Below are 11,194 nucleotides of genomic sequence, written 5' to 3'. Positions count from 1 at the left end.
CAAGAGATGACTGAAATGTAAAGGATTTTAGGTTAGATAGCTAGGATCAAGTTGGTTTTGGACAATTTAGGGTTTTGTTCTTGGATAAGGGAGAAAAACCTAGTAGCTAGGTTAGAGGATCAAAGGGTTAAAACAACAAAGATGTAATGCCCTATTTAATCTTATCCTGCAAATTTTACTAAGTGTTTAAATTTCCTTAAAATATGGACTTATAATTATCAAGAAATATTGGTACCTACCTACATTGGTGAAACTGTAAATTTGGTACTGATATAAATTTTGTTATTTACCTCCCCAAAATTTTAAATTTTGAGAATATATAGTCCTCTCCAATTCATTACCAATTTATATATTCATCTCTCATCCCCAAAATGTCCTCTCACATTTACTTGGGAGAAGACATGGTCCTCTCCAATTAATTACCAATTTATATATTCATCTCTCATCTCCAAAATGTCCTCTCACATTTACTTGGGAAAAGACATGGTCCTCTCCAATTAATTATGAATTATATATATTCATCTCTCATCCCAAAAATATTTATTTGGGAGAAGACATGGTCCTCTCCAATTAATTACCCAATTTTATATTCATATCACATTCCCAAATTTCCTCTCATGTTTACTTGGGAGAAGAGAAGCCAAATGTAAGGATGAGGGAGAAGTTATGACATTAATGAGAGGTGGTTGAGGTGGAGAAGAGATGGGGGCATAAAAGGGGAAGGATGAGGGGAGGAAGGGGATGCTTGGTTTTGCTTTTGGTTTTGGTTGGCCGTGGTTTTGGAGGAATTGTTTGAGAGAGAGGAGGGGAGTATTGTTTATCTTGGACACACACTACATTTGGTTGGACTTGGGTTCGGAGGGCTAGGGAACCTGTGGAGGTTTCCTGGGCTAGGAATTACTTCCTAGTTGGTTGGGAGGTAAATCCAGTCGATAGTCAAAAGGAGCGTTCCAGCAGGAGTAGCAGCTCAAGGGCATCTCCATCGAGCCATCGGTACAGGTATTCCTCTATGAATAGATTACTCAGGTAAGTGATTTAAATGAAATGTTCACTATTTAAATTGTAGGAATTAGATTTTTAAATGGTAAATTATCATCGTTTAAATGTCTTGTCAGAAAATATATTATTGCCCTTTAATTGCATTTAAAATTAGAGAATATAGATCTGGTAGAGGACCCTAGGAGGGGATCTTACAAAAGATATAAAGGAGCAAGGTAACAATACTTTTATGATGGATCTTAGGGTTTGTTAGTGTAATGTAGTGTTTAGAATAAGCTAAAGGTCTTAATGAGCATGAAACATGAATTCATTAAGCAAGAAAGAAAGTAACACATAATGATTTTTCCATCAAAACAGAGCTTTATGTAAATAATTATTTTTATAAACTGTAACGAAAACCATTGAAGAATTGATGAATGGAAAGAGAAGATGAATATCTTTCATATAAAGCTATAACAAAGAAAAAACAACATCACAAAGTTAGTGCACATGAATTCCTAGATAATTGCTGCAAATTGTATCCTTTGATTTCCAGAAAATATCCAAGTACAAGCTACAATATTTCTCTCCTCTAATGGTGATGAGTCAGGCTCCATACTTCAAATCCTAGGTGAAAGGCAAGAAAAAACAATGGAATTTTCTACTGTGAGGGAATGAGGTGGTATGATGGACTTAGGAGTTGCTTAAAATTTTAAGGAAATTTAGGAGGGTAGGGGATGATCTCAGTGAGTAGGGGAAGAAGGAATTTTGGGAAATTAGTGAGGGGAGGGGGTGGAAAAGATGAAAACACGAGCTTACCCTAGAAATAGATAGGGTAGACTATGGTTTAGAGGAAAATGATAGAAAATGAGGGGATAAGGCTTTGTGACAGATGAAGATGGCGTATTAGCTCCATATAGAGGTGTAGGGAAAATGAATGTAGAGTTTAGGGCAGTAATTCATCATTTGAAGATCAAAACCATGAAAATCATGTAAACCCTAGGAGAAGAAGTATTTGATCAATTTCTTGACATTGAGGTAAAGGAGGGCATGAAAATGATTAAACTTACATGTTATAGAGCCTGGAGGATGAAATGACTGAAGAGGAGCTTTGAAAAATAGATTTTGGTGGTCAAAGACCAATTTTGGACAACTATGCTTCATGCACAGCGAAGGCCTCCTATGCACAACGGCTATCCAGGTGCATAGTGTGGGCTGTCTGTGTGCAGCGAGGGCCAATGTTTTTCCAGTGAGGGCTACAGAATCACAATTTTTTGCAAAGGAGAGGGGAGAGCTCGATGCTTGGATGGTAGACAAATGCAAATGAGTGTGAATGAGCTCCCCCATGTGCTTTTATAATTTTCTTTTGGTGTCTAAGTGATTTATGAGGTAGGATGGCCCACCTAACCAATTCACTTTCTTTTTGAGTTTTGTAGCCTTATGACCCCTTCTTGTAACTTTGGAACCTTAGGAAAATTATTACATATAAAAACATAAATTACATTTGAAATCAAGTGTTATTGAACAAATTTACCTATTGCCACTCCTCATTTGTTGGATTTACACTTGAAATAACTGATTTTGTGAGCTTAACCCTAATGACCTAATTGTGACACTAAGCTGAATGGAGACCATGATGATGTGACTTAGGTAATGTTAATGATGTTTTCATGATGGTAAACTCAACTGAGTGATGAAAGTTACTGACATATTAAATTCTTGAGAGAATGGAAATAGCCATAGACACACTAACCAATGATTAAATTTTTATTTGAAGACTCACTAAAATGAATTTTTTTTACTTGACACCCTAACAACACCTTGTAAGAACATATTTGATCACTGGTGATAGGATGAACTGACTGACACTAACATTGGCTCCATTGGGGATGGCAGCTCCTTAGGAGGTGTCAAGAACACGTAGACCAAGTAGAATTATTCATTGGTTATGGAGTCAAAATGCAAAGACCAAAATCAAACTGAAAACGGACTGACAAACTAACTGACATGACTATAAAAAACATACTGATTGAAAAACTGACTTTACAACCTAAAAAAGAAAGAAACAAAAATAGCTGATCATAGAAGCCTTGTGGCCTTCTCCTCATGCTTCAAACTTCTGATGATAACTTCCAACCTGCTAAAAATGTATATACAATCATGTGCAATGATCTCTCTAGTGTAACCAATCCAACAAATGGATACTTATTTGAATCATGCACACACTTTCCTCGAGCATGCAGGAAAAACCAAAGATTGGCCACTCCAAGTGTCCACTGAACATGTGTACATGATCCATAAATATAATAAAACTCATCTCCCTTGATGACTACTTCAACTTGACAAAAGGATCCTGAAACTCGTGAATGACTACCTTTTCTTGATTATCAACAACAAGACAAGAATCTTCTACCTTTTTAGACATTGGTTGTTTCATAAAATGAAGTTTTTCATTCTCAAGCGAAACAAATGTAGACTGCAAATTTTTGGATGAACTTTGTAATGGAACTCCTGTTGAACAAGACAATGAAGCAAGTTGGCTGATCAAATTCATGTAATCTTTGTTTTGAAGCTCATAGTTAACTAATGGGGAAGGACTTTGAGTACATATGTCATCCACAACATCAACTATTGGATCAAGGAGAACTTGAGAGGACCGCTACTGGTTCCAATGAGGCTACATGATTTTCTACAAGCTCTTCATGTTCCACACTTTCGGCTACATTTTCAAACTGAATGTTGCTTGGTAAAGGTGATTGTGGACTAAAAAAAGGTTCTATATTACAAACAACATTCTCAACAACTTCAGGAGAAGGCTTCTAATTGTTGTTAACTTTCTTATTTGCTTCCTTTGTAACCTTATAGTTTGTTCTTATTATTTCAAAAGAAGAGAAACACAAAGGTAAGGAGTCCTGATCAAGAATTTCATTGTCTTCTTCATGCTCAATATCACAACTGAAAGACTTCTGATTTCTAATCTTAGGAAAGTTTTCTATTAGTAATTGAAATGAAGTAAAACATAAAGGCAAAGACCTTTCACCTACTTTTAAATTTTTTGGATTCTCTTCATTGCTGTCATGATTGATATGCATAGGATGAGTGCTACATCTAAGCTACTGTAATGAAGCTTCTTCCTCCCAAAAACATGTCGTTGATTGCCTTGTAGAGTCAGCCTCTATTTCAACAACATAATCATCATCATACTAATCATACTTGGGTAGCTTATCATTATAAGGAATGACATCAAACATACACATTAGATCATCAGATTTATCCTCCATGGGTTGATCTAGAAATCCATCTTCATGAATGTCCATAAATGAATACACAAAACAATCGCTTTTTGATCTATGGTAATTGGAATGAGTAGGATAATCTTTAGGGTCGACAACCTCTTCCTCTTCTACAATAAGTGGGACATGGTGCTTTTGAAAAACAAGTTCATCTCTCATGATGATCTTTTGCATCATTTATTCCATTATGCATACCAAAATGTTGAGCTTCACTTCTAAAGATGTCAGGTGTTACTTCTCTATGTTTTGCCTCACTTCTTCTTTCAACTTTGACCTTTTGACCACCAAATTAGCTTCCACAACTATTTCATTGTCTTTCATTTCTTCAAGTGTTGTAGTGTTCCTTTCTCTCAATTGAAATGCCATTTCTAGATCAAAGGTATCTGGGTAGTGTAAGAGAGCTAAACTGGGAGGTGGTTTTATATCAGCAGGCATTGAATGGTATACTTGATTGAATCTAGCTCAAAAGTGTTGCACTGTTTCTCCTTAATGTCTTTCCACATGATTATGTTCTTCGAAAATCAGAAAAGGATTTCTCTTGATCACCCATTTATCAAGGAAGACTTTCACAAATTGATGAAAATCGAAAATTCTTGTAGCTGGTAAGTTTTTGAACCATTTCTTGGCTTCACCTTGCAAAGATAAAGCAAAAATCCTAATACTGACATCATCTTCTTCAACCTCAAAAAGGTCCAAAAAAATTTCAAAACTTTGAATGTGTTTTTCAGCAGTGATGTTACCATCTTTTCCATCAAACCTGAGAAGAAATTTGTAATAATTTTCAGGGAAATCATAGAGTATAAGAGATAAGAGGAGTGGATTGTATCTATCTGGAATTTTACAAGGTATAGGAGTATGTACAAAAGATATAGGATTAGCCTTGATGTCTTGAGGCTCATCAAGTTGAAGATGGTCATCATAAGATTCAGAAGAAGGGTCTTGATCAAAATCAAAATTTGTATTCACAATCTTCAAGTCTGGGATATTTTCTCAAATACAATATACTCTCAAAAACTTTGTTGACATTCTCATGGAAAGAAAATAAATAATTTACAATAAAGAAAATGAAGTATTGGATGAAAGTCCAACTTGAATACTTGATCTTCCTATATTGTCCTTTCATGTTTATGTTGGTAAGGTTCATCCTCCAGTGGAGTCTTCGAATTAAATTTGAAATTGATTTGGAGTCGCCAAGTGAATGATTTCAACCTTCATATGTGTTTGATCACTGTCCACCATTAGCAAATCAGATCTGATCTTTGTTGTTCTTTCCCAGGGAAGATATGATATCTTGTTTCCCCGACAATGACACCAAAATGTTATCCTCCACAATGTCCCAGGTTGAGAGGAGGTTGACAGAGGTAACCACAAACCAAGCTTTTAGTTTGGTAGCTAGCCCTACCAAACCAGAGAGGGATCTCTCTATGAAATCACATTCAAGAGATGAGTTGAATGTAAAGGATTTTAGGCTAGATAGCTAGGCTCAGGTAGGTTTTGGAGAATTTAGGGTTTTGTTGTTGGATAAGGGAGAAATATCAGGTAGCTAGGTTAGAGGATCAAAGTGTTACAACAATAAATATATAAAGGAGCTAGGTAACAATACTTTTGTGATGGATCTTAGGGTTTGTCAGTGTAGGGTAGTGTTCAGAAGAAGCTAAAGGTTTTAGGAAGAAAGTAACACATAATGAGTTTTCCATCAAAATAGATCTTTATGAAAAGAATTTTGTTTATAAATTGTAAGAAAAACCATTGAAGAATTGATGAATGGAAAGAGAAGATGAATATCTTTCATATAAATCTATAACAGAGAAAAAAACATCTCAAACTTACTGCACATGAATTCCTAGATAATAGCTGCAAACTATATCCTTTGATTTCCAGAAAATATCCAAGTACAAGCTACAATATTTCTCTCCTCTAATGGTGATGAGTCAGGCTCCATACTTCAAACCCTAGGTGAAAGGTAAGAAAAAAAAATGAAATTTTCCGCTGTGAGGGAATGAGGTGGTATGATAGACTTAGGATTTGCCTAAATTTTTAAGGAAAATTAGGAGGGTAATGGATGATATCAGTGAGTAGGGGAAGAAGGAATTTTGGGAAATGAGTGAAAGGAGGGGGTGGAAAATACCAAAACATAGGCTTACCATAGAAATATATAGGGTAGTCTAGGTTTTAGAGGAAAATGATAGAAAATGAGGGGATAAGGCTTTGTGATAGATGGAGATGGTGTGTTAGCTGCAAATAGAGGTGTAGCGAAAAGGAATCTAGGGTTTAGGGAAGAAATTCATCATTTGAAGATCAAAACCATGAAAATAACGTAAAGCCTGGGAGAAGAAGTATTTGATCAATTTCTTGACATATGAGGTAAAGGAGGGCATGAAAATGATTAAACTTACTTGTTATACAGACTGGAGGATGAAATGATTGAAGAGGAGCTTTGAAAAATAGATTTTGGTGGTTAAACACCAATTTTGGACAACTATGCCCCGTGTGTAGTGAAGGCCTCTTGTGTGCGGTGTGCTGTCTAGGTGCGTAGTGTGGGCTCTCTGTACGCAACGAGGGCCAATTTTTGTAAGTGAGGGCTATGGAATCACATTTGTTTTCAAAGGAGAGGGGAGAGCTCAATGCTAGGATGGTAGACAAGTGAAAATGAGTGTGAATGAGCTCCTCCATGTGCTTTTATAACTTGCTTTTGGTGTCTAAGTGATTAATGAGGTAGCGTGGCCCACCTCACCAAATCACTTTCTTTTTGAGCTTTGTAGCCTTATGACCTCTTCTTGTAACTTTAAAATCTTAGGAAAATTATTACATATAAAAACATAAACTACATTTTAAATCAAGTGCTATTGAACAAATTTACCTATTACCACTCCTCATTTGTCAGATTTACACATGAAATGACTGATTTTATGACCTTAACCGTAATGACCTAATAGTGAGACTGAGCTAAATGGAGACCATGATGATGTGAATGAAGTGATGTTAATGATGTTTTCATGATGGTAGACTCAACTGAGTGATGAAAGTGGCCAGCATATGAAATTCTTGAGAGAGTGGAAATAACCCTAGACACACTAGCCAATGATCAAATTTTTATTTGTAGACTCACTGAAATGAAAACAATTTGACTCGAAACCCTAAAAATAGCTTGTAAGGTAATATTTGATCACTGATGACAACCTAAACTGACTGACACTAACACCTGCAACCTGAATTTCAATTTTTTATTTGCTTCCCAAAACGAACAAAACACAATTCTGGGAGCATCCGATGTCGAATTTGAGTGAAACACGTTGCATTGGATTCAAGTAGTTAAGATCTATCCAATTGTTTAGGTTTTGAGCTCTACCGCACACTTTGAATTTGTAGCACTATTCTTTAGAGCTCCAAAAGCTCTTTATCAGTAAAAAAATAGATGAGGGTAAGTTTCCTCAACCTTCTAGTCTCAATCCATTGAACTTTGCTTGAATTTGTGATTTTGAGCTTTTCATGTAAACACATCATTTTCCTTGATTTTGGAGTCCTTGTCATGCTTTCATAGATGACATCTTGCTCCAATTTCACAGAATATGTAGAACAAGAAACTTCCTTTGAAGGAATAAACACATTCCCTCCTTGGTCTCCAATCAAAGGAAACTTAACCAATCTCAAATTTTTCTCACCTTGAACATTGTTGTCATGACGATATTTCCCATGTCTAGCCTTGTACTTGGCTTGACTCTTGACCAAATGTGATCTCTATGGCCATGTACCATCCATTTTCAAAGCCAACACATTATGAAACCCATAAGAATAAGTTTTGGAACCAATTTCATCTTTGTCAATTTTCTTTTGTGTTTTCTGTTTGACCTCTTCACTCTCTAACACTGGCATCTTGTTCACACCAATGTTCAACAATGATGCCTACTGTTGCAAATTTACTTCATTTTATTTACCTATTTTAGGAGGCAACATGTTAGACCCATGAAACATCTTATCACATGAATTAGAAACATCAATGAAATCAGATTTCGAACTTGATTCATATCCTTTAAAGGCTTTAGATTCCTCAACACCTTCATGTTTGATCATTAACAATGCAAAGTTCTGACTAGCATTAACAATCCTATTCATTTGTCCTTCATTTACAAGAGATGCATTCGACTTCTTGTTGTGTGCTCTAACAATTTACTCAATCCCATTATTGAACAACTGAGATTTTTTCTCATGGAGATGAAAAATATCTCTCCTATCATATAGATATATGCTTTCCAAAACAATACCACATATATCAATTGGAATTACATCAAGCTCTACCTCATCTAAAGAGTTTGTAGTGATTGCAAATTTTAGTTTACATCATTTGGTCACATGCAATTTTGCATTGTCACATATCCAACCTAAGGGATAAGGTTTAGGATGAGGAATGGTTTCTAAATTCAACTTCTTGACAATGTTTTCTGAGATAAGATTTTCTTGTGAATCACTATCAAACAATGTATCTATCTTGGTATGTTTTGAAATAACTCTAATATGAAAAAGCTCTATAATTATTTTTTCATCTTGAGTTTCATTGAGACAATTTGAAGAAATATTACTTGCAATGTCCTTAACTTTCAAACCCATGGCTATGATCTTTGTTTCATCTCCAGAATCTGAACATAAATCTTGTTGTGTAGTTGTAGCTGTCTTCTCTTTCTCCTTGTTCTTAAACTTCTTGGGTCTCATTTCTGGATGAAGTTTCTAGCAATGATCTTCATCACGACCCTCTTTGGAACAATGTTTACATGTGATATTTTATTTCTCCATATTTATGGTATCATTATTCTTTCCTTTTCCTTATAACTTACCATTTCCTTTTTCTCTAGACTCAAAGGAAGTCTCACTAGTTTCTTCAAAAACATTTTTCCCTCTTGCCAAAAAATGAGTTGCCTAAACACAAACTTCATCTAGTTTTGTAGGGTTAAACATTAGAATGGTATGTATCAAATAACTATGAAATCCTCCAATGTATTTGAGAAAAGTATCTTGTGAGGAAAAATCTATACCCAAAATCAAAGTTCCTTTCCTAAATTCTTGAGTATAAGATTGCGTATTTTTCCCTTTAGCTTGCCTCAATTTATGCCATTCCATAATAGTTTTTTGCATTTATGCTAATGGATAAAATCTCCTTCTTATTGCAACAACAAAATAACTCCAAGAGGATAAAACCTTACCATTTTTGTCACGTCCTCTTGAGATTTGGCTTCTCACCAAATTAGTGTTGTGCCTTCCAATCTAATAGAAAGATGAATATTGGTTTCATCATATTTGATTGTTTGTATCTTGCAATACACTTCAATATGACGAATACAATTATTTAATATTTCTACATTTACCTCTCCGTTGTGCATAGGCAATTAAAAATTAATTTCAAGCTTAAGCAAAGGAGTTTTACCATGACCCTTTGGGGAATTTGGAGGTGTTTGTGAAAGGGTGGAAGAAGTTCAAGATGAGGATGAAGATGAATATGGGGATGGAGGTGAGGGTAGTGGTTTGTCACCATTTCCTCCATTCCATTTTGGAGGTTTGTATCCTTTTCCTCCATGAGATTTTGATCTCTCTCCATACAATCTATAACTCCTCTCCTCATACAGAACCTTAACCATCTTTGACATCTCAAAGAATTCTTTTCTAAAAGTCTTCTCATATTCAAACATCTCTTCAGGACCTTCTTCACGTACCATGACTATTCAAGCCTAAGGTGTGTTTGTTCTCATTGAAACAATTTGGGATCTTGGCTCCACAAGTTCTCCTTCTCCTCTTTTGAGCTTCAAACTTGTAAGCATAATAAAAACACTTCCAAATAAATCAAATCTTCATAATAACCTGGGCTCTGATATGAAAAATGATTTGAATGTATAAACTAGAATATTTTTTAGATAATTTTGCAAGTGTAAATTATATTTGTTTTGGGTAAAGGATCAATTTACTAAAGACATACAGATGATTTTTATCTCAATTTTGCAGAAAATAAAGAATACATCAGTACCATAACAATATACACAAAACAACAAATGATAAAGGAGTTCACCCCTCCTGCACTGCATCACCTAGTCTAGCTTCCAATCTTGGGCCTCTTCCATTATGCTAAAAACATATTTGTTTACTTCAAGTTACAATGCTTAGAATTATAAAACAATGTCTCTAATGGCTCCAGAATAGTAAAAAACCCCCATTTTGGTTCTTTTTGGACCTCATTTGGTGAAAAACTAAGAAAGTTATGCTTCTTTCTTGATTTTCCGAAATTCTCCATCTAGCCATCCTCCAATTCAGCACCAACCTGGCTTAAGTGCCCCAAACACGGAAATGGTGTGAAAAATTGACCAAAATTCCCACTCACTGGGTGATTTTTTAGGACCGTTAAGGGTGCCATTAAGTTTCCAATCCCAAAATTATTGGTCACATGGTGGCCATATGACTGTAAAAAGTGTTGAAATTTGGGGGCTTTGTCTAGCCTCTGTCTCCATGAGCGCCCCTTGATCTAAAATGTTGGGAAAACTTGTTAATGTTATGCAAGTTCCCTCATCAGTATTAAAAATGTGTTTAGGATCGTCTCAAATTAACCAAAATGTGAGGAATTATGTGTCAAGTGTTATGTTCCTTTTATGAGAAATTTATGAGGTTAATTAGCTATTTAAAGCACATATAGAACAAGTAAATTGTAGAGAAATAAAACACGGCAAACTCATAACACAAAGATGATAAAGGAGTTCACCCTTCTTGGGCTACATCTCATTGGACCTACTTCAATGGCTAGGCCCTCTTTGGATTAATGGTCAATTCTCTAATTACATGCGCTTGCAGTGCTCTAATGGCTTTTCAGTGCTCCAATGGCTTTTCAACCTACTCCATTAAATTTAGAAGACCCAAAAACCCGAAAAATGACTATCCAAGGTCTACAA

This window comes from Pinus tabuliformis, chromosome 2_2, assembly GCF_031772625.1.
Source record: "Pinus tabuliformis cultivar Carrire ecotype Pingquan chromosome 2_2, CPIR1, whole genome shotgun sequence".
NCBI classification, from domain to species: domain Eukaryota; kingdom Viridiplantae; phylum Streptophyta; class Pinopsida; order Pinales; family Pinaceae; genus Pinus; species Pinus tabuliformis.
This window is presented reverse-complemented; position numbering follows the sequence as displayed.